General features: G+C 40.0%; 2 pseudogenes; one reads left to right on the top strand and one right to left on the bottom strand.

The window, feature by feature from the left end:
* Positions 1-4,185: 4,185 nt before the first annotated feature.
* Positions 4,186-18,321, bottom strand: LOC129069354 (BUD13 homolog; annotated as a pseudogene).
* Positions 18,322-18,330: 9 nt separating this feature from the next.
* Positions 18,331-22,059, top strand: LOC129069362 (BUD13 homolog; annotated as a pseudogene).
* Positions 22,060-22,558: the final 499 nt, after the last annotated feature.

A 22,558-nucleotide genomic window follows, 5' to 3' on the forward strand; every position in this document is an offset into this window, starting at 1 on the left:
AATTTGTTTTTTTTCAAGATTGCTTTGGATACTTTAGGTCCTTTGTATTTTAATATAAATTTTAGAATAAGTTTTTTCATATGTACAAAAAAAGCCTAGTGGGATAAGGATTGCATAGGAATTTATAGATTATTTGGAGAATTAAAAGCTTGGTCACATTATCTTAATTAATGAATACAGTATAAATCTCCCTTTAGGTCTTTTCAAATTTCTGAGGAGACCACTTCCAGATTGGCAGAGTAAGGACCTCTGAAAATCCACATCTTCACAGAAGAAACAAGAAAACTAGCAAAAACTTACAAAATGAACTTTTTGAGCTCTGGTAATTAGCCAGAAGCTTACAACAATTTAAGAGTTTGTTCAAGAAAAACCGAATCTTGGTTAAGAACAACGACATTTGTGCACTTTAATTTGCCTTAGTGCCATGTTATACCACCCTCCCTGCCCTGACTGTGACAGCTTGGAAAACCAACAGCCTCACAATCATGTTAGCCATGAAAAAATAGCCTATCCTGAAGGAACAAAATGAGATGGGTGCTTCCCTTAAATCTCTATTTCCAGAGAGTAGACTTGTTTTTATTTTAAAGACTTTATTTTTAGACAGAAGTGAAGGGAGGGAGAAAGAGGAAGAAAAACATCAATATGTGGTTGCTTCTTGTGTACCCCTTGCTAGGGACCTGGCTTGCAACCCAGGTATGTGCCCTGATTGGGAATTGAACCAGTGACTCTCTGGTTTGCAGGCCAGCACTCAATCCACTGAACCACACCAGCCAGGGCAGAGAAAGTAGTCTTAATTTGGCCTGTCCGGCAATTCCCTGAAAATTTTCAGTCAGAGACATTGTCTTTATTTGACTTGACTCAGAGCTTAATCTTTGTAAACTGTCCACTAGGCATTTGTCAAGAACAATCAGCAGGAATCATTTTATATCACATGGCCTGAAGTGTAAAGAATTGGTATAAAGAGGTGTCCAAACTTTTGGCATCTCTGGGCCACACTGGAAGAAGAAGAGTTGTCTTGGGCCACACATTAAATTACACAAACACTAATGAAAACGGATGAGCAAAAAAAAAAAAAAAAAAAAAAAAAAAAAAAAAAGGTTTAAATAAATTTATGGTTTTGGGTTAGACCGCATTCATAACTATCCCGGGCTGCATGTGGCTCATGGGCCACAGGTTGGACACGCCTGGGCCAAGCTGACCAACAAACTTAGGAGGAAAAGCTGGGGAATGATATGTCTGTAAGGGGTTTGGAAAAGCTCCAGCATATTCCTGGAAACCTGGAAGGCTACACACATGCATAGAGTTGTGTATACTCCCAGAGCTATGTACATGCTCAGAAAAGACCTGAGAAGATCTGAAAACCTTTTGTTTCTGGCTGACCTTGAGACTCTGTATAACTAGGAAAGAAAAGTGATAGAAGCCAAGAGTTAAAGATTTTAGCTGTAGTTGTAGTTGATAGGTTTGAGTAATTAATGCATAAGGGAACTCAAAAGTAAAAGATTTTAGCTGTAGTTATAATTTATAGGCTAAAGTGATTAATGCATTTGGAAATCTGTTATTCCTATGGGACTCTAGGAGGTCAACAAATAATTCAACCTTTGTGCCCCAGGGGGTCTGTAAGGAATTGATGGTCAAGGTAGTATCTGAGCCATTGTATTCCAGGGAGGAAATATCCATGAGGCAAATAAAAAAATGTTGATCAAGTAGATAAAGAAATGCTAGGGAAATCACAGCTGGACTGCTCTTATCTGATTAACCTTTTCTCAAACCCCTTATCTGCCATTATCCTTATAAAAAGATTGACTTGAGATGAGATGTTCAAACAGTTTTTGAGGGTACATAACCCATCATCTTCTCAGATTGCCATGGCGCATCTAAATAAAAGCACCCAAAAAGATTCAACCCTTGTCTATACTTATTGGTTCTGGTCATGACAGGCAGCATGAACACCAACTTTTCCAGTTTCAAAAGCTGAAGTAAAGTGGTAAACTGCCTGCCAGAGCATTGAAGTCCTGTCTCAAAAGCACACAGTAAGTCCTTAGAAGAAGTCAGGAGCTGTATTGGCTCAAAGTATGGATGAAAAAAGGGTTCTATGTAAAGTAACTGCACAGGGTGATGTGATCACAAATTGTTAATTGTGCTGATCATGGTGGGTAGTCACACCCCAGGCCTGTAACTGTAGTAGAAGGTTTATCTTTGCCTTAAGCAAGACCGGTTGTCCACTGTTCTTGTGCAATTAGGTTTACACACTTTTGAAATGTCGTAGTGATCCTCTTTTTTCAGATTCATTGGAAGAAACCACCCTCAAGAAGCATATAATGATGATTATTCTGCAATCTAATCTGTTTTTTTCTCATCTTCCTGTGATCTTTATAGTCACTCCTGAATTTGAAACACAAAGAAACTGCATAATTATTATTCTCTGAAGCATCTGAGATCTTGTTTTGGCACAAATAAACTCATAAAAATTCCTTATGGGTTTGGACATTTTTTATGTTGACAAGAACATTTAAAGAAGTCTCTGTTCAATCATTAGTTGACCACTAAACTAACCAAGCAGAGATTCTGTGGCCACACATATAAAGTGATTCTTATTTCATTTAATGGTCTAGGTAAAAACAAGAACTGAAACTACAGAGTGGATGTGAAATAACATCTAGGTATCATGTGGGGAGGTAAAATGGCTGAAGGTAGATTAATTTCAGGTGTTCCAGGTTCAAGGCAAGCCTTAATGCCTACATGGAGACCACAGAACAAGTCATTCAGCCAACAAGACTCAGGTGCTGGGCATGTCTGTCTGGTAGCAGCTACAGATAAGGCTGCTTCCACCAGTGTTAAGCAGAATTTGAGCAAAAGTTTTTCAAATTGCCTATTATGAGGCCACACCTTTACTTTCACAGACCTTAAAAGCTCAGGCACCTCAATTGTCTTGTGTTAGAATCAAGTACCTGAAGTCGGTATGCTGAAGTCATGGCTCAGCTGAAATCACTAAAAAGACCTTGGCCTCTAGCACGAAGGTGCAGCACCCTAGCTACTCCTGCACTGGGAGGACATGGAGTGACCTCATCTTCAGCTGGGACTCCAGGCAGCTGCAGAAGCCCAGCTCAAACATTCTGAGTCCAGCAGTTCATAGTCTGTAATCTTGTGGAGAATGTTTCTCTAATCTCTGTGAGAAATGCTAGTTTTGAAATCTAAAATCAAGACAAATGAACATCAGTTAAAAGGATATAGCCTTCCAAGTAGTCTCGCTATCTAGTGTGAGAAAGCTCTTAGGAAGAAGTTGACGTTCCCTTTCTGCCTCTACCTCCCCACTTCGCACAGACTCAAGTTTCCATAGCCCATGGCCAAGAGCGCTTCCAATCCAGTGACTGTTTCTGCCAAGCAGAGTTAGGGCGACCAGCTGGTAAAACCATTTAAGAAGGACTGAATTGATTCTCATGACATGAGGTGTTGTAAGACTTATAACAAGTTTATAGACCTCCGTGGAAATCTGACTCATTTTTCTTATCGCCCATATAAAGGTTTTAAGGTGAACAGATGATTGTATGGAGGTGATTATTTGGCAAATAAGGGACATCTGGGCTGTAGTCACAGCAAGTGAACCTGTTTAGCTGGTGGAAGGGAAGAGGGGACAAACTTACAAGGATTTTGGTTGGGAAAAATCATTTTGGGTCAATTTATCTCAACAGGAGTCCTGTTACCTAGATATTCAAGTAGCAGTATTTGAAAACTTTGATTATACACTCTCGAAATTTGCTCTGAGAAATTTGTCATCCTCTAGAATGGCTACATACTTCAAGTACCCAGCATTGAGAATAGTGCCAGGGTACTTCCCACAAGCATGTCAAAGGGAAATCAGTCTGACGGAACTTTAATAAACATATACTTATTTTTTTTAAAGAAACTGAACCAAGAACAAACCCCGGGACACTGAGAAAATCAATGTTTCTTCTGAAAGCCAGCAACAACCACCACTGTAGGGCACACCTGAGAAGTTACAGGCGCCTCAGTCCAAACATCAGGTCCCAAATATTCTTCTCAAATGCTAGTGCTCAGAACTAGCATTCAACAAGTTGCCGGTGTCCGTGGGCCCTGATTATTAAAACAGACAACTGGCACGGCTGGATATCTGGCTGCCCTGTATCCACTACCAAACCCACAGCCGCCCCCACAGCCTCAGAAAAGTTACATGTACTCAATACTCCACTTGCAGGCAAGTTTCTTCATTGCCTTTCTTATTAGCAAGCTGGCAAAGCACTTCTGTTCAAGCCCATTGGATCTGTCCTCTCCATCCCAGCCATATCCAGGCCAGACAGTCTGTTGGGAGCGGGTGCTGGGCCACTGTAGCGAGGTCTCACTTTCTTCTTCTTGTTCTCACTGGCCTTAATCTTCTTGACACAGTTGGCCACGGGGTCCCCCTCTCTTTCTCGTTCTCTTGGCATCTGCTCCAGGGCTGCACTATCAATATAACGGGAGAGAGACTTTTGCATTTCCTTTACTGCATCCTCCACACTTTGTTGCTGTTGCTGTTGCTGTTGCTGTTACCAGCTATGGACAAGTCCTTTTCCCCAGTGGGCATACAACTCATCTCCCTGCGTCCTTCTGCTTTTCTCCTTTGCTCTAAACTTTACAGTTTCTAATTCCTTTTATGCCTACATAGTTTGACTCAAAATATGGTTTCAGCATACTGGAATTCAGCTTCAAGTGCCATGGCTTCTTGGTCCTGTTTCTTGAGTTCCTGCTGCTCTCAGTGTATATGTCAGTTAACACCAACCCAGTTCTAGCCCCAGAATACATGCGTGCAGCCTTCTTTCCCAGAGGCTGAGTCCTTCAAGGTGGAGACAGATTGGAATCAGAAGCTTTGGCCCTGTGTTTCCCACTTAGTGGGGAGAGGTCAGAATCGGAGCGCTCATGTGCAGGTCTAGTATGTGGAGATGACGTATCTGAATCAGAATCCCAGTGCCCTGAACTTAGTTTATTCCACGGAGGAGAAAGATCATGATCAGAGGCCTTCTGACTGTCACCTGGGTAGGAAGAAGAGTCCAGCACGTGACTCTGATATCTTCTTGTGAAGAGCTTGTAATAAGACATTTCCCATGGCTGGATGAAGGGCCTTTAGAATCATGCTGTTTGTTTCCAAAATGGAATTTTGTTTGCTTTTTTGTGGAGTAGACAGGTCCGACTCATTCACACTCACTGTTTGGGAGTGAGGGGTGAGAGGGTTCTGTCCCCTTCCAATGGGAAGTTTTGTTAGAGACACCTTCTGGGCTTTTACTGCTTTTGGTTCTGGACAGTCAATGAGGAACATGAGGAGACAAATTCAGGGGGGCAATCATGACAGGTTCTACTGAGGTGTAATGTGGCCAAGGAGTCAAGAGTCCTAGGTTGAGAAGGGGTGTTGTTACAGGCCCTTCGATGGGGAGAGACGTGTGAGGAATTTTGATGGGCCCTCCTAGGGGGAGATAGGTCTGGTGTGTCATGAAGGACCTTTTCAGGAGATATACCTAAGAGACACCAATGCTTCCTGATAGGAGAGGGATTTGGTGAGTCATGAACAGGCCCACTTTGGAGAATGATCCAGGGAGTCATGACAAATGTCTGTGTGAAGGTAGATCCTCATTGCGTTCTCTCAGAAGCTTCCATTTTACACAGGAACATAAGATTTCCATCTGCTTTACCTCTTCTGTTCACTCATCCACAAATTCAGCCACCACAGGCAAATCTTCATCTCTCTTCATTTCCTGGTTTAGTGGTGAAGGCAGATGTCCAGCTATATCACCATCCACAATCTTCATTTCCTTGCCACCAGCACTGCCAGGTTTAGACTGCTGTTTGTGAGGATTGATGATAATGGTCTTGAAGTCACCTGGATGCTGGCATCTACCTCAGGAGTAACTCTGCAGATACTGAGCCTTGGAGAGCAGGGAGCTGCTGCCAAGGTGCAGCAAGGGTGGGACTACGGCTCTGATTGAACTTGATGTCACTACAGTACTTCTTGATTGGATGAAAGGACTTGAGAAGAATTCTGGTTAAAAGAGCTTTTTAAAGTAGCCCAGTAGAATTGACCTGGGCACAGGTCAGGTGGGAAGGGAGATAGAATATGGTTTATAGAAATGAGGCTAGCATATGGGGGACAATATCACATCTTTCTTGGAAAGACTTATACAATCTGGACAACCAGAGTATTGGTATCCATTTGAAAAGCTGTCTTTGTCTTTAGGTAGTAAAATGCTTTCAACTATTCTAGAACCTGGGACCCACCTTCTTTTCATTATAGTTGGCTTCAACCTAGGAGCTAGCCATGTTGCTATAAATATGAAGTAAACTAAATCCTGTGCTCAGGTTAGAGATCTAGAACCTTTTGGGGAAGAGGGGCAGGCTTCACATGTAACTAAACCAAAAATCAAAAACCAAAGCAATGCAATTAAGAACTGGAATCAAATAAGAATGACTTGAGACTTAGTTATTTAATTCATGACGCTAACATTGACACTAACATTAACAGTGGTTGTTGCTTGCAAAATAAAAATGGGTTATAGATTAAGTTGAGAAGGCTGTATTCCAGAATTATAAGTTAGCCACCAATACTTAAGCCTGAATCAGTATGGCCAAGATGATCACAACTAGAAGAAAAGTAAATAGTTCTTACTTGAAATTATAAAAGATAGTCTAAGAAATTTGATTACTTAAAAGGGACAAAGAAGACAGAAATTAACGATGATGCACTTTTTAATGCTTTTATAGCTAAGCACTTTATTGAGAAACACATTCTTCCTTTTCAATGTGATCACTATACCTGATAAAATTACTTGATTTAGGAAGTTGTCAAAAAAATGGATATCAACATTACTGACAATGAATTTTTACTTGCTTAGAATAACACCAGTTCTAAGAAGAAGCAAACTACTACATATCTATGAGATTCATTCTGTAAAACCCTCAGATATCTAAAGGGGAACCTCAGGGAATGTTCCAGTGGAAGAGGTAAAGCATTTCACTTCACTATTACAACATCACTAGAATGGACATAGCATCTCTTGATAAGTTACCAAGAAGCTTTGTTTTACAGAAGTAGAACTTTCAATCTTAGTTTGCATTAGAAGATCTTGTTAATTCTAAGTTATTCTGCATAGAATAAGGACTTTTGCTATAGAGACAGAGACATAGGATCCAGACAGCTTAAAACGAGAGCTCAGTTAAACACAAACACCAACACCAGAATGAGCTCATCACAACAAAAAGGTTGAGTTCATGGACTCCATGAAACCAATGCTACATTATTCACTAGAAGATCTGGCTTCTCTTTCCATGTATTGTACAATGTTGCTCCATGACAATATAGCTGTGTGGAGTAGGAATCCTTCAAAAGACATGGAATTGATTCACTGTACTTGCTACCTGCCACTGGACTACCCCAGCTGCAGTCAACCACTCAAGCCAGTCTGGGTGGATGAGAGTGGGTTAGTATTTCCTTGCATGGATCAAGGCAAAGGTCTAGAGTACACAACACAGTTCTGTGTATTGTGCTGGGAGATTGAGCTTTGACTGGGTGACAACTTAACTATATTATCAACCTGACTGCATTCAACTCAGACATTCTCATAGGGCATTCCCTCTCATTGGCAGGGGACTGGAAGAGGTGAAGTGACTTTGCCAAAACCATGTGAATGGTTAAGTGTTAGGATCATGTTTCAAGTCCTTTGACTTAAAAATTATTCATGTGAAAATCATTGAATTTCACATGGGAGGAAAAAAAAGTCCCATTTGCTTTTTTTAAAAAACAGTTTGCATGTTCCTTTTAATTTAAAATGGAACAGATTTTAAAGCACCTTAAATAACTTTTACTGTATTTTCAGACACTTCTCACTCTTGAGACTCACTATTCAAGTTCCTGTTGTTGACCTAAAAACATTTTTACTCAAAGAACCATGAGTTGCACCCAAGTCATTTTAGCTAACTCCCAAGAGGGTCGGGCTTTGTGCTCACACTGAAATACATTCGGTTTTATGGCCATCATCTTTCCCACTTTTCCTGTGCATTTAGTCCTCATGGGTCTGAGTTCTCTCTCCACAGTGTTCAAAGATCTTAATTTTGTGTCCAGTACTATACAGTATTGCTGATATTAGAAATACATACTTAATGAAACCATTGGTGGATTTGCTGGTTTATAGGTGTTTTAACTGCATCACCATAAAAATCATTGGTAGATTGCTATATACAAGGTTATGGGTGTTTAAGTGATATTTAAAGAAGTTGCTTAGGACTCTGGACAAGCTGGGAATGCTTTTTTTTTTTCCTGCTTAAAATATGCTGATTCCTGCTATCCAAGTGTTCTCTATTCTACATGTTTTTAGAAGATAAATATTTGATAAAAGATTAAAGTAAACCTGCATTGTTTCTCAGGTACAACTATACTAGAAGACATAATGAAGTAGTCAGATGTTTGTGCTTATACCTAGAAACTCCAGGAGGTGACAACTACAAAAGCAGACCAATACAATTGCACTGAATGACTACAGATGTCCCTGTGGTATTGTCTTTAATAAGATGATTTTTTTAAATGTATTTTGTTCAAATTTTATATCAAAGGCTAACTTGCCCTGAGATGTTGCTTCCTTGGAAAACTCAGTTAACTATTAACCAGTAAAACAGTTAAAATCTGAACTTGGAACTTAATATTTTTTTCGTCTTCATGTAAGTTATGCACTGTGCTAAGCTGCTGATTACTGAGTTCCTGAGATTTAGGATTCTACAGCTTCTGGAGTCCTGCCCACTAACTGTCAGAATTGACAGCCCCCAAAGACCAACAACTAAAATTGCCCCCATAAGTTTTTCAAGATGCCCTGGGAGGGTGGTGTGACACTGTCCCTCTTGGAAGTTGCTGAACTATACTATATACAACCATTGATCTTAATTTCACAGCCCACAGTTTGAGAAAGAACCACATTCTAGAGTCACAGTTGACAGACAGCTGTGATGTTCCTCACTATCATCCAGGGGTCGAGATACATAGGAAATAACTACATGTCATTAAGTAACACAAGAGCTTACAGAGGCCAGTATGCCTCTGACATGAGACTACTATGAGAGTAGTAAAGAGAAATGGCTTTGGAGTCGGACTACATACATTTAATCTCATCAATATAATAGGCCATTTCCTTACTGTTCCTCAACTTGCTCATCTGTCAAGTGGTTATGTTAATAGAATCTAACACATGGGTTTGTAAGGATACCCTACAGTGCTTGACATAAAGAACCTAAATGTTATCTACTATTAAATTATTTGCTCTTTTCTGGGCTGGTGATACCAAGTTAGGTAACTTGTCTATTAAAAATGTTTGCCAATAACTCACACAGGGAACTCAAGAAGTTCCCTTGATAAGAGGATTCATTTCTTAAGAATTAGGTCTGCAGAACTCTTTTCAGAGCCCATAATTGCATTTATCTAAAGTGAGATGTGTAGGTATATGCTCACTGCTTTAAGTGTATTTTCTAGGTTATAAGTTTCCTTGGTTTTTATTCTTAAGGCTCCATATTTCTAAATATTTACTTTCGTATCACTAGACAATACTTTAGGTGTTTTTTTTTTTTTTTTTTTTTTTTTTAACTCTTGGTAGTCATAAAGAAAAGCCTGAACATTTGCATGTCTTTTCAATTAGGTTTAAGATAAGCTCATCACTGATCAAAACCAAGTTGAACTTTCAAAAGGTAAAGACATCTGTTTTACATTATCTTTTATGACTTGCAATATTTGACTGGTATTTCTATTGTGGAATAAACGTTTGAGGAGAAATGATCGTGGTCTTCTTCCCAGACCTATAAGAATACCAGTTGGGATCGCTGTCAGTCCTAGGGGGACAATCTGCAAGTGAACAACTGATTAGTCAGCTGCTCTGTTCAGTTTTATGTGAATAGTATGTCAGATGATGCCTCATATCCTATTAGGTGCCTTCCATTTCCATTTGTGGAGTTTCAAGAACTTGGAATCCTGAAAGAATCAGCTTTTTGATCATGAAAACAATAGGTAATGTTTTCCATCCTTTCCATCGATGAGCCAAAAACTCAAGGTGCAAATGGGATTAAACCTTTAAGAGTCTTCCTGTTGCATTTCATATAACTATTCCCTCTCCTGGCACCCAGAGGGAAGAATTTCAACTGTAATACAAAGAAATAAGGCTCTTGGCATTCAAGTTTCTCCAGCTTTTCAACCATCAATGGACTATTTACTATCCCCAGCATCATTTATCATGCATTTCATAAATTACCTCTTAGTTTTGTCTTGTTAATAGCATTCATCCAAAACTCAGTCAAATGGCAGCCTCTAAGAGGGCTTCTCAGCAATCAGTCAAAACAATAAAAAAACAAAAAACAAAAAAACTAGAACTAATCTTCATTGCTATGCAGTGATTTCTCATAAAACTGAATGTGGACACAAGTGACAGGCTTGGCTTTTCCCTGACAAACCACTTTAAGCTACCTATCTTAAGGAGCCTTGTGCTTCAGAGTAAACATACAAAATATTTCTAGAAGAGATATTTAAACTTCTCATTCCGTGTCAGAACTGAACCAGTAGTAGCCAACATAATTAAATACAAAGCATATTGGAAGTTTAACTCTATACTTTGCCCTATGTTTGTTGAAATAACATTGGGTATATTTACAAGGAGAGAAATGCCTATTAGAGAAATGATTAGTTGTTTGGCTTTCAAGGAGAAGACTACCAGTAGGTAAAGTTTTCTGGGGAATTCCACCATAATGAAAACAAGCAAAAGAAATCAACAGTTTCTATAATTATCCAGCATCCCCTAATTCTTGAGACCATGTAAACATGCCATTGATACTTCCATTAAAAGAAACTGCAGCAGGAAATGCAGCCACTTGACAGTCTCCAGTGATCTACCATGGCATTCACAGTGAGGCCGGGCATCAGGTGCAGCCCTCAGCCAGAGGCCAGGCAGTGAGGGCTGCTGGAGCTAGCCTCCTTCTTTGTGGCGTAAAGCTCCTTAGGTGGACCAGCATTGCTTAAGGACTCCTGCCTAGCCTGGACTTTCTCAGAACTGATGTGTAGTCAGCTCCTTCCTATCCTATCCTGCTACAATCTCTCCTTTCACAGGAGACAAAAGTACATCAGTGTGTACTATTTGTTTCACAGGTGTTTCAATTAATAAATCTCTAATTCTATCTTGGCTTCTGCTTTTGAGGATCTGAACTGATAAGGGAGGTACTGAGTGGGATTGGTTTGAGAAGGCAAGCAGTAAAATGGTGCAGCAAGGATAACCCCACCCAGAGTGAAGTTATGGACAAAGATAATCCATGGTATAAGTGGTGGCACAATTAAATAGTTGATCAGTTGGTGACCTTGGAAAATACCCCAGTAAAAGGAGAGCCCCTAGCCAGTGACATGTTTCAGACATTTAAATATTGGGAGGAGACAACCCATAGAATGAGAGAAAATGCTTGGAAATCATAAGAAAATATATAGAATACACAGGTTATAACAAAAATTTCTAATAAAGTGAGCAAAGGACTTGAATAGATGTTTCTCCAAAGTATATGTACAGGTGGCCAATAAGCACATGAAGATGCTCAATATCACTAGTCATTAGGGAAATGTAAACTCAAACCACAGTGAGGTGGCCATTTTATGGGTGTAAAGTGCTATTAAAAATTTTGGCAAGGATGTGGATAAATTATAACTTTTGTGTATTGCTGGGGGGAAAATAAAATGGTGCAATCACTATGGAAGAGTTTGATTCCTCAAAAAACTAAATATAATTACTACATGATCCATAAACTCCACTCAAATATATATCCAAAGGAATTGAAAGCAAGGTTCAAATAGATACTTGTAAGCCATCATTGTTCACAATAGCCAAAAAAGTAGAAAGAATCCCCATGTCCAATTACAGGTGACTTAGTTAAAAAAAAGGGGGGGGATATATGCAAAATATAAGCTTATTTAGAGGAGTTTGGTTCTGATACATGCCATAACATCAATGAACCTCAAGGACATCACACTAAATGAAATGAGTCAGCAAAAATGACAAATACTGTATGATTGTACATATTAGATACCTAAAATAGGCAAACTGATAGACAAAGTAGGTTAAAAGTTACCAGAGCTAGGGAGAAGGGGAATGAAAAGTTATTGCTTAATGGTTACAGATTTCCTACTTACAGTAATGCAGGTTTTCAAAATAGATAGTGGTGATGGTTGCATAATGTTTTGAATTTAAAATAACATTGAATTGTACACTTAGGATAAAATGTTTTAAGTTGTGTAGAGGGTGAAGAGCAGAAAGGCAATAGGAACATTTGTCTACACAAATATTTGAAGATTTCTACACCAATTTTTATAAAAGCATTTATTCATAATTGTCAAAGGAGAAACGAATGTCTGTTAGCTGATGAATAAATAGGGTGTATTGAATTTTTCAATGATGAAAGTGAATGAACTACTGATGAATGTTACAACATAGATGACCTTCCAATATACCCCAAGTGAAAAGGAAAGAAGCCAGAAGCAAAATACCATGCATTGTATGATGCCATTTTTCTGAAATGTCTAGAAAATGCAAATCTAGGGAGAAATTAGATTAATAGTTGGTTGGGGCAGGAGGTGGGAAAGGGAATTGACTGCAAATGGGCATGAGGGTTATTTGGGGAAGATAATCTAAAACTGGGTTGTGGTGATAAATGGAGTTCTGAATTCACTAAGTTAAGTTGTATCCTTAAAAGGGGTGAGTTTTATAGTATAAGTGATAGTACGATAAAAATTTTTTAGGTAATGTGAGGTAAGAACAAGTCCCAGCAGGAGAATCACAATGCAGGTCTCTGGGGGCGTTGGGGCAAGGCCCATGCTGTCCACAGTACAGAGTTGTATGTCTTTCAAGAAGCAGTTGCTAGCATTCTGCTGAATAGAGGTCAAAATGTTGACTAGAGGGATTCAAGTGACCATGAGTCAGGAACTGCCCACTATAAGCTTGGTTCCATCATACCTGCCAAGTTTAAGTTTAGACAGGATCAACAACAGTGCATTGTAAGATGGAAATGAAATAGCCAGGAACAAAGCTGAGTAGAACCAGAGATCACAGTCTTCACTGGCAGGTAGCTGAAACACCCAGGTTACCTATTAGAGTTGCATCAATATCTCTCCCACACTGTACAGATGACAGTGTTGTGTGGGCAAGGATCTTGTACAGATCAGAAGAAATTCTGAGCTTTGTTTATAGATAGGTTGGCTCAGTATATGGATATAAGTCAAAATTTTAGCTGGTATTGTGGTAGCCTTGATAAAAACAATGACAACAGAAATCTGAATGGGCAGAGATACAAGGAATGCATGTGGTCACCCACACACGCATTCTTTGAGAAAGGAAGTGACTCAAGATGACAATACATGGAGATTCTTGAGTGGTGGCCAGTGGCCTGGCTCTCTGTTATGAACCGTGAGAAGGAAAGACCTGGGGGATCAGAGACAAGGCTGTCTGGCATAAAGGTATGTGATGCGCATATTACCATGTGAAGATTTTTGCATCACATGTTAATGCCCACCAGAAAGCATTCACCATGAAGAGGACTTAATAATCAAGTAGACAAAATGACTTAGCTAGTTGACATCAGGTAGCCTATGTTACTGTCCACCTAGAACTGGCACAATGGGCAATGGAAAGATGGAGGCTACACATGGGCACAACAGCATGGTCCCACCTTAGGATGGGTTAGGACCATCCTTATAGTTACTGCTGCCTCTGAATATCCAACTTGAGAACACCAAAGACCCACACTGATCCCAAATATAGCTATTTTCTTTGAGAAAATCAATTGTCTATTTGATGGTAAGTTAACTCAGTTAGGACCATCCTGCAAGAGTCAGTGGTTAATCTTCTCAGAGAGGAAGTTTGGATGTGTGTGGAACCAAGTAATCCACATGAATGCCTCTTGGTAACTATGTGGAGCTGCTGTAGCTGTCAGCTACTCCCACTTAAGAGTGTGCCTACTGTCCTGGCCAGGTAAGTCATTTGGTTAGAACATCAGCTTTATATGCTAAAGTTGTGAGTTTGATCCCCAGGCAGAGCACATACAAGAATTAACCAATGAATGCATGAATAAGTGGAACAACCAAGTCAATATTTTTCTCTCCCCCTTCCTCTTCTCTCTAAAACTCAATTTTTTTTTATTTTATTTTTAAAGAGGGGAAGGGAAGGAGAAAGAAACATCAATGTGTGCTTGCCTCTCACACAGCCCATACTGGGGACATGGCCCACAACCCAGACATGTGCCCTGACTAGGAATTGAACCAGCAACCCTTTGACTCACAGGCCAGTGCTCAATCCACTGAGTCACAGCAGCCAGAGCAACAAAATGTTTTTAAAGTGTGCTTACCAAGAGATTATTCAGGAATGAAGGTCTGGGTCACACTATCTGGGTAAGCCAAGCCCTAAGAATGAGGGAAGCTTTGAGTGGATAGTGATGAAAAGAAGCAGGAAATATTACTTGGTGCTTGCCGTGGAGGGAGTTATAGTTTATCCTGCTACCCTTTCCTATGTTTCTCCTTAGTAAGAGGCACCCACGGAAGTGAAGGAGGAACCACTTCCTGAGCATGGAGAAATGGATTTGTGCAACGCAAGGAATGTGGTGGCCATGGAGGCACTACCACTCAGATCTCCTTGAAGGCAATCTAATGGTATCAGCCTCCAGCTGATGCCCCTTTAAATTCAAAGGTGTTCATGCTGAGACTAAACTCTTCTGGCCAGCTCCCATTCAATGAAAACACAGCTGAGATACAAAATTCCCAGCCATTTCTACTCAATATGGATACCTCTGTAGACATTATTTAAACCTGAACTTCCCTTTGGGGCCTGAAGAGACTCACAGAACTGCCCTGTGGCCTGGGACTCTTTTCAATCTCCCTTTCCCCCTCCTTTCTCAGGGCCAGGCCTGTACAACTGTGTGTAGTCTTTCTTCTACTCCTGCTCCCTCCCCTTATACATTTCAAAGAAATTTTCCCTAGTAAGTCACAGTCAGTCCATCTTGGTCTCTGCTTTCTAGCAGATCCAAACTGACAGTATCCTAAATCAAAATTTAAAAACACTTTAAGTCTAATATTGGCAAATGACTTAATTCAATGTCATAGAAGTTAATAGGTGTCTTACATGCCCTGCTTAGCAAAAATAAGTTATCTTTAAAAGTGAAATGGGAGACTAGATTGATTCTGGAGATTTTATAAAATATGCATACAGTGCTATAAATTTTCCTCTAAGCACCGTTTTTCCTGCATCTTATAAAATTTGGTAAGTAGTATTGTTTTTAGTTCAAAATTTTAAAATCTCTTAATTTCCTTGATCCATATGTTATTTAGAAGTGTGTTGTTTAACCTCCAAGTAGTTTAATGTCTTTCAGCTATCTTTCCAGTATTCTTTCTATTATTTTTACTTGAATTCCATTGTGCTCTAAGAGGACACTTTTATAATTTCTATTCATTCAAATTTGATAAGGCGTGTTTTACAAGGCACAATGTCCTCTTAATGAGTGTTCTGTGTAAGATTTGAGAAGAATGTATTCTAATGTTGCTGGATTATTCTATAGGTATTAGATTCAGTTGATTTATGTAGCTGTTCAGTTATACTAATTTTCTGCCTCTGGAATTTGTTAATTACCTATAAAGGGATGTTAAACTGTCCAAATATGGTAGCAAATTTATCCATTTCTCCTCGTGGTTCTATTGCCTTTTGCTTCATGTATCTTGATGCTTTGTTAGGCATACACAGATTAAGAGTTAATTATGTCTTGTTGGAAAATTAACCCCTTTAACCCCTTTATTATATAATGCCCTTTCATATTTTTTGTTATAAAGTCATCTTTGTGTTAAATGAATACAGATACTCTAGCTCTCTTTTGATTAGCGTTAGCATGGTATTATCTTTCTCCTTTCCTTTTATTTTTTTGAACCATGTGTCTATTTAAGTTAGAATACGATAGAAATACTTATTGTTGAGACTTGTTTTTTGATCTACTTCAACAGTCTGTCTTTTATTTGGTGTATTTAGATCCTTGACATTAAAGTGATTGATATAGTTGGATTAATATTTGTTACTGTTTTCTATTAGTTGCCTTTGTTCTTTCATTTTTGTATCCACTCTACTTCCTCTGGTTGTAGTTAAACATTCTTTATTATTGCATTTTTCCTTAATATGTCAATAATTTTTGTTTTAGTGGTTGCTCTTAACATTGCAGTATACATTTACAACTAATCCATCCTTTTAAAGATGACCATATCATTTCATGGGTAGTGCCATTACCTTGTAATAGCGCATTCCTAATTCATCCCTCCTCTCATAATTTCTGTCATTCATTTTATTTATCCATAAACTAGTTGCCAAATAACATTTTTTGAACAATCTGTTATCAGATCAATTAATAGGTTTTTACCTTAATTCATTCCTTCTCTCATGCTCTTTTCTAATGTATATCTGAGTTTCTGAACTGCATCAGTTTCCCTTCTTTCTGAAAATTTCTTTTAACATTTTTTGCAAAACAGATCTACTGGCTACAAACTCTCAATTTGTTTTGTCTAAGAAAGTCTTTGTCTCCTCCACTTTTGAAGGACAATTTTCACTGGATAAAGTTCTAGGTTGTTGGGTTTCCCCCGACCCCATCTTTTAAATGTTTCACTCCACTCTTGTCTGTATAGTTTCTGGAAAAAATTCCAATGCAATTTTTATTCTTGTTCCTGTATTAAGGTGTATTTTTGTTCCTCCTGGCCTCTTTCTGGCTCAAGATTTTATAGAGTTTGACTATATATGTAGATGGGTTTTGGGGTTTTTTGTTTGTTTAATGTTCCTAGCTCCCTGGATCTGTGTTTTGGTGTCTGTCATTAATGCTCAGTCATTGTTGCTTCAAATAACGTTTCTGTTCTTTTCATTCTCCCAATATTTCTATCACATTACACTATTTGTAACTATCCTAAAGTTTAGACATTCTGTTCTGTCCTTTTCATTTTTTCTCTTGCATTTCAGTTTTAGAAGTTACTGTTGGTATTTCAAGCTTACTGATTCTTGGATCATCTTCAGTCTATTGATGAGCCCAGAGGCACTTTGTTTTTGTTGGTTTGATTTCTAGCATTTCCTTTTGATTCTTACTTAGTTTCTGTCTCTGCCCACATTATCCATTTGTGTGTATGTCTGCTTCTTAGAACTTTTAACTTATCCATCTATTGTTTTTTAAATTACCAGTCTTAATTCCAAAATCTTTGTCACATTTGAATCTACTTCTAATGTTTGCTCTCCATCTCTTCAAACTGTTTTTCAGTATGCCTTAAGAGTTTTAGTTGAAACTGGACATTGTGAACTGGGTAAAAGGAACTGAGGTAACAGGCCTTTATGGTGAGGTTGTATGCTTATTTGGCTAGAGTTTGAGCTATGTTTCCTGTAATGGTATGTTTCAGAGGCTAAACTTCCCTCTGATATTTTCCTTGATTTTTGTCTCCCCTGTTGTCTTCAGGGTTCCCTAAAAATGTTGGTAAGTTCTGAGACAGTTTTTCAGCTGTGTTCCCCTGCTATCACATCAGGAAAGCTGGTGATGTGGTGCTGAGACATGAGCAAAAGAAAAGCTCTCCATAGCCCCGTAGTCCAGTGATGAGGTATTGGGGCTGTTAGTGAGCCTGAGCCTTTGGGCTGTAGTCCTCAAAAGCGCTTCTGTTTATTTTTTTTTCCTCTTCCTCATGGGAGACAGAAACGGTAAGAAGGAACAGGAGTTGAGTATTCCCTTCCTCCCACATGAAAGGCTAAAGGGGGTTGAAGTTGGGCATTTCCTTTCCCATTAGTTGGTTAGGTAACTGGTAAAATAGTTTCTCTTGAGAGCAAGCCTTGTTAAAAACAGAATGCTCTGGAATGTTTCAAAATGGCTATTTTTCCTCTCCTTCACTGAGAGCAGGAAGGTATTTTTCTCCTGTTTTCACTGGGAGAAACTGGTAGAGGATCTTGGGGGGTAAAACTCAAGTGTGGGACCCTCCAAAACTGGACCACCTGGAGTTTTTAAGTTCTCCAACTAGTCTGCACTGAGCCTCCAGTAACCGTCAGCTCAGTTTTCGTACTTAGATATTGGTCCTGTGAAGGTTTCTGTCACTGAGTTTCTACTCCAGTAAAGTTGTTATTCTCTGAATCTCCCTGTTTCTTCCATTTTAGAAGCAGCAAAATGAGAAAAATGGGAAAACAACCAATTTGCCCTCTGGCCTTAATTTTCTGATGGATTGAAGAAGAGTTGGACTTACATTTGTTTAGCTTTATATCTAGTTGTGTGCACAGGAGCGATCACTTCCATTCTTGTGACATGGCAGGCCCCACACCAGAAGTCCTCACGACCCAAACATTGACAGTCATCTCCGTTCAGGAGCAGTGCAACTCATCCACAACAGTCAGGATTTATTATAGGTAGGTTTTGTTTTTAACTCATTTCATTGAAATGATGAGTTATGAAACAAACTTCCCCCAACCCCCCAATGCAAGAATAGCTTCTTTTAATGCTTGAAACCAGATTGACTTGTAGTTCAATGATAAATTTCTGGGAACCTTGAACACTGACTCTTGCTTTTGGGCAGCCATCTTCTTTCTTAGGATACGATATTCTTTCTTGGTTAGAAAAATTTTCCTTCAACCTCAAGAGACTAAGCTGTAACAAAATATTCACAGTCCAGTAACACGGGCCATATTTGTGGCTTTTCAAGGGGAACAAAACAATTACATGGCATTTGACAAGAAGTTGCCAAATGCATTCAGTTTGCATGACTATTGGCAAGGTCTTGATTTAGCACAGGTAAATTGTTTAATCATCTATAGAGAAATGGTTCTCCCAAGATCCTCTGAAGCATAGAAACATGACCAGGCAGCTGCTGGTTCAATGGTAGGAGAAAGAAAAGGGGGGAAAAAAGGAAGAAAAGGGGCGGTGACTTATTTGGACTGGGGTTCAAGTTTAGACATTGGAATGGCCTTGCCATATTTGGTGTCAGGTGAAGCATTGCATGAACTATTTTTTTTCTTTAGACTATTTCAAATGAAGGGGCCCCAAACCATGTGGGAAATGTTGGCGGTATATCCTATTACAACCTTTGATTGCTGTAAGCAGGGAAAACAGCTAAAGTTAGAATAGACCTTATCTTCAAACTTCAATGGGCCTGCCACTCAACTGTTAAGGAAATAATAGGGAGGGTTTCTTGAATTGCTTTCCCCAATTCAGCTCTGTAGGGAAGCTTAGACAGGTATGCAGGGGCAGTGGCTGAAGAGGTGCTTCTGGGTTTGGGAGCATGGGGACGCTTCACCTGTTTTGATTGAGGCCGTTACTAGGCTCCTTATTCACACTGAGGTAATGCGAGTAGTTATCACACTACCATATAGATCTGTTTTGCCCATTTGGGCCATATATGCCCTCTTCAGGCATCAGCATTATAATAAAAGCTATAGGGGTGACCCATAAATATTTGAGTATTTTTCTCTGTCATGGCCATTTTTGGGGGTTAGAAGTTCAAAGTCACTAAACTGAACAGAATCGGTCCACTTTGAGTGTCTGATACAAAGGTAGCAAAAAGGCAAGAATTTCCTTTCCATCATAGAATTCAACTTGTTTGGTAGATACTGCCAGATGTTATAGAGGTACCTGACATGGATAGTTGCTCTACCTACATTCAAAACCACCCCCGAAAATGGTCATTTCCTCATTTTATAGATGAAACTGAGTATGAGGTTAACCCACCAGACTCACATAGTACTGGAGTTGCCTGAGATCCAACTTCAACACCTAGCATTATCATAGTCCTAGCCTTCAAATAACCACAGTAAGGCTGACAAAGTGGCCACACTGAAAATAGATGCCAAAATGTGAGAATACCAGGGAAAAGAGACAAAAACCTTTACAAGTAGAGGCAGAAGCTTAACCTGAGCACAGGATTTAGTTTACAGCATCTTCAGGGCAACATAGCTAGCTCTTAGGCTGGAGCCAGCTGAAATGAAAATAAAATGGACCTCACATTCTAGGAAGAGCTGAAAGCATTTTAATACATGAAGATGAAGCAGCTTTCCAAATGGATGCCAATATTCTGGTTGTCCAGATTGTATGTCTTTCCTTAAGGAAGATGTCAAATTGTTCCCTATACACTAACCTCATTCTTATAAACCATCTCACTTCTCACCTGACCAGTGCCCAGTTAAATTCTATCCAAACTCCAAAACCCAATGGACAGCTCACTACTTCTCTAAACTGCTTTAACCACAACTTTTCTTCTCAAATCCTTCCATCCAATCAAGAGCTTCTGTATTGACATCAAATTCAGTTAAAGCCATGGCCCCACCCACACTGCACCATGGCAACAACTCCATGCTCTCCAAGGTTGAGTGTCTGAAGAATTACTGTTGGGGGTAGAGGCTGGGTCCACAGGGGCACTGAGTCTATTCACAAGGCTCCCAGAAGCAGCCTAATCCTGGAGGTGCCCATGGCAAGGGAATGCGTATTATGGATGAGGGTGTGAGCTGGACATCTGTTCTCAACCACTAAACCAGAAAAGGAGGAAGAGAAAATGAGGCAGATTTGCTTGTGGTGGCTGAATCTGAATGGGCAGAAGAGGTAAAGCAGATGGAAACCTTTTGTTCCCATACCAAATAGAAGATTCTGGGAGGCCACAGTGAGGATCTACATTCACACCAACTTTTTTGTCATGACCCTCTGGATTCATCTCCTAACATGGCCTGTCATGATACCCCAGAACCTCCTATGCCTATAAGGGTTCATCAAGACACCTCAGGTCCAACTCTTCTAGGAGGACCCGTCACAGTTCCTCAGATCTTTTTCCCCGTAGAAAAGCCCATAACAGCTCCCTTGACAACATCTTGAGCTAGGGGATTCTTGATTCCTTGGACCCATTGCATCCCAGGAAGGCTCCTCATGTTCCTCGTGTTCCTCATTGACTGTCCAGAACCAAAAGCAGTGAAAGCCCAGAAGGTGTCTCTAACAAAACTTCCCATTGGAAGGGGACAGAACCCTCTCACCCCTCACTCCCAAACAGTGAGTGTGAATGAGTCGGACCTGTCTACTCCACAAAAAAGCAAACAAAATTCCATTTTGGAAACAAACAGCATGATTCTAAAGGCCCTTCATCCAGCCATGGGAAATGTCTTATTACAAGCTCTTCACAAGAAGATATCAGAGTCACGTGCTGGACTCTTCTTCCTACCCAGGTGACAGTCAGAAGGCCTCTGATCATGATCTTTCTCCTCCGTGGAATAAACTAAGTTCAGGGCACTGGGATTCTGATTCAGATACGTCATCTCCACATACTAGACCTGCACATGAGCGCTCCGATTCTGACCTCTCCCCACTAAGTGGGAAACACAGGGCCAAAGCTTCTGATTCCAATCTGTCTCCACCTTGAAGGACTCAGCCTCTGGGAAAGAAGGCTGCACGCATGTATTCTGGGGCTAGAACTGGGTTGGTGTTAACTGACATATACACTGAGAGCAGCAGGAACTCAAGAAACAGGACCAAGAAGCCATGGCACTTGAAGCTGAATTCCAGTATGCTGAAACCATATTTTGAGTCAAACTATGTAGGCATAAAAGGAATTAGAAACTGTAAAGTTTAGAGCAAAGGAGAAAAGCAGAGAAGGACGCAGGGAGATGAGTTGTATGCCCACTGGGGAAAAGGACTTGTCCGTAGCGGGTAACAGCAACAGCAACAGCAACAAAGTGTGGAGGATGCAGTAAAGGAAATGCAAAAGTCTCTCCCCCGTTATATTGATAGTGCAGCCCTGGAGCAGATGCCAAGAGAACGAGAAAGAGAGGGGGACCCCGTGGCCAACTGTGTCAAGAAGAATAAGGCCAGTGAGAACAAGAAGAAGAAAGTGAGACCTCGCTACAGTGGCCCAGCACCCGCTCCCAACAGACTGTCTGGCCTGGATATGGCTGGGATGGAGAGGACAGATCCAATGGGCTTGAACAGAAGTGCTTTGCCAGCTTGCTAATAAGAAAGGCAATGAAGGAACTTGCCTGCAAGTGGAGTATTGAGTATATGTAACTTTTCTGAGGCTGTGGGGGCGGCTGTGGGTTTGGTAGTGGATACAGGGCAGCCAGATATCCAGCCGTGCCAGTTGTCTGTTTTAATAATCAGGGCCCACGCACACCGGCAACTTGTTGAATGCTAGTTCTGAGCACTAGCATTTGAGAAGAATATTTGGGACCTGATGTTTGGACTGAGGCGCCTGTAACTTCTCAGGTGTGCCCTACAGTGGTGGTTGTTGCTGGCTTTCAGAAGAAACATTGATTTTCTCAGTGTCCCGGGGTTTGTTCTTGGTTCAGTTTCTTTAAAAAAAATAAGTATATGTTTATTAAAGTTCCGTCAGACTGATTTCCCTTTGACATGCTTGTGGGAAGTACCCTGGCACTATTCTCAATGCTGGGTACTTGAAGTATGTAGCCATTCTAGAGGATGACAAATTTCTCAGAGCAAATTTCGAGAGTGTATAATCAAAGTTTTCAAATACTGCTACTTGAATATCTAGGTAACAGGACTCCTG

The sequence above is a fragment of the Pteronotus mesoamericanus genome, unplaced genomic scaffold, assembly GCF_021234165.1.
Source record: "Pteronotus mesoamericanus isolate MK-2021 breed Mesoamerican mustached bat unplaced genomic scaffold, CSHL_Meso_final contig_105, whole genome shotgun sequence".
In the NCBI taxonomy this organism is placed as follows: domain Eukaryota; kingdom Metazoa; phylum Chordata; class Mammalia; order Chiroptera; family Mormoopidae; genus Pteronotus; species Pteronotus mesoamericanus.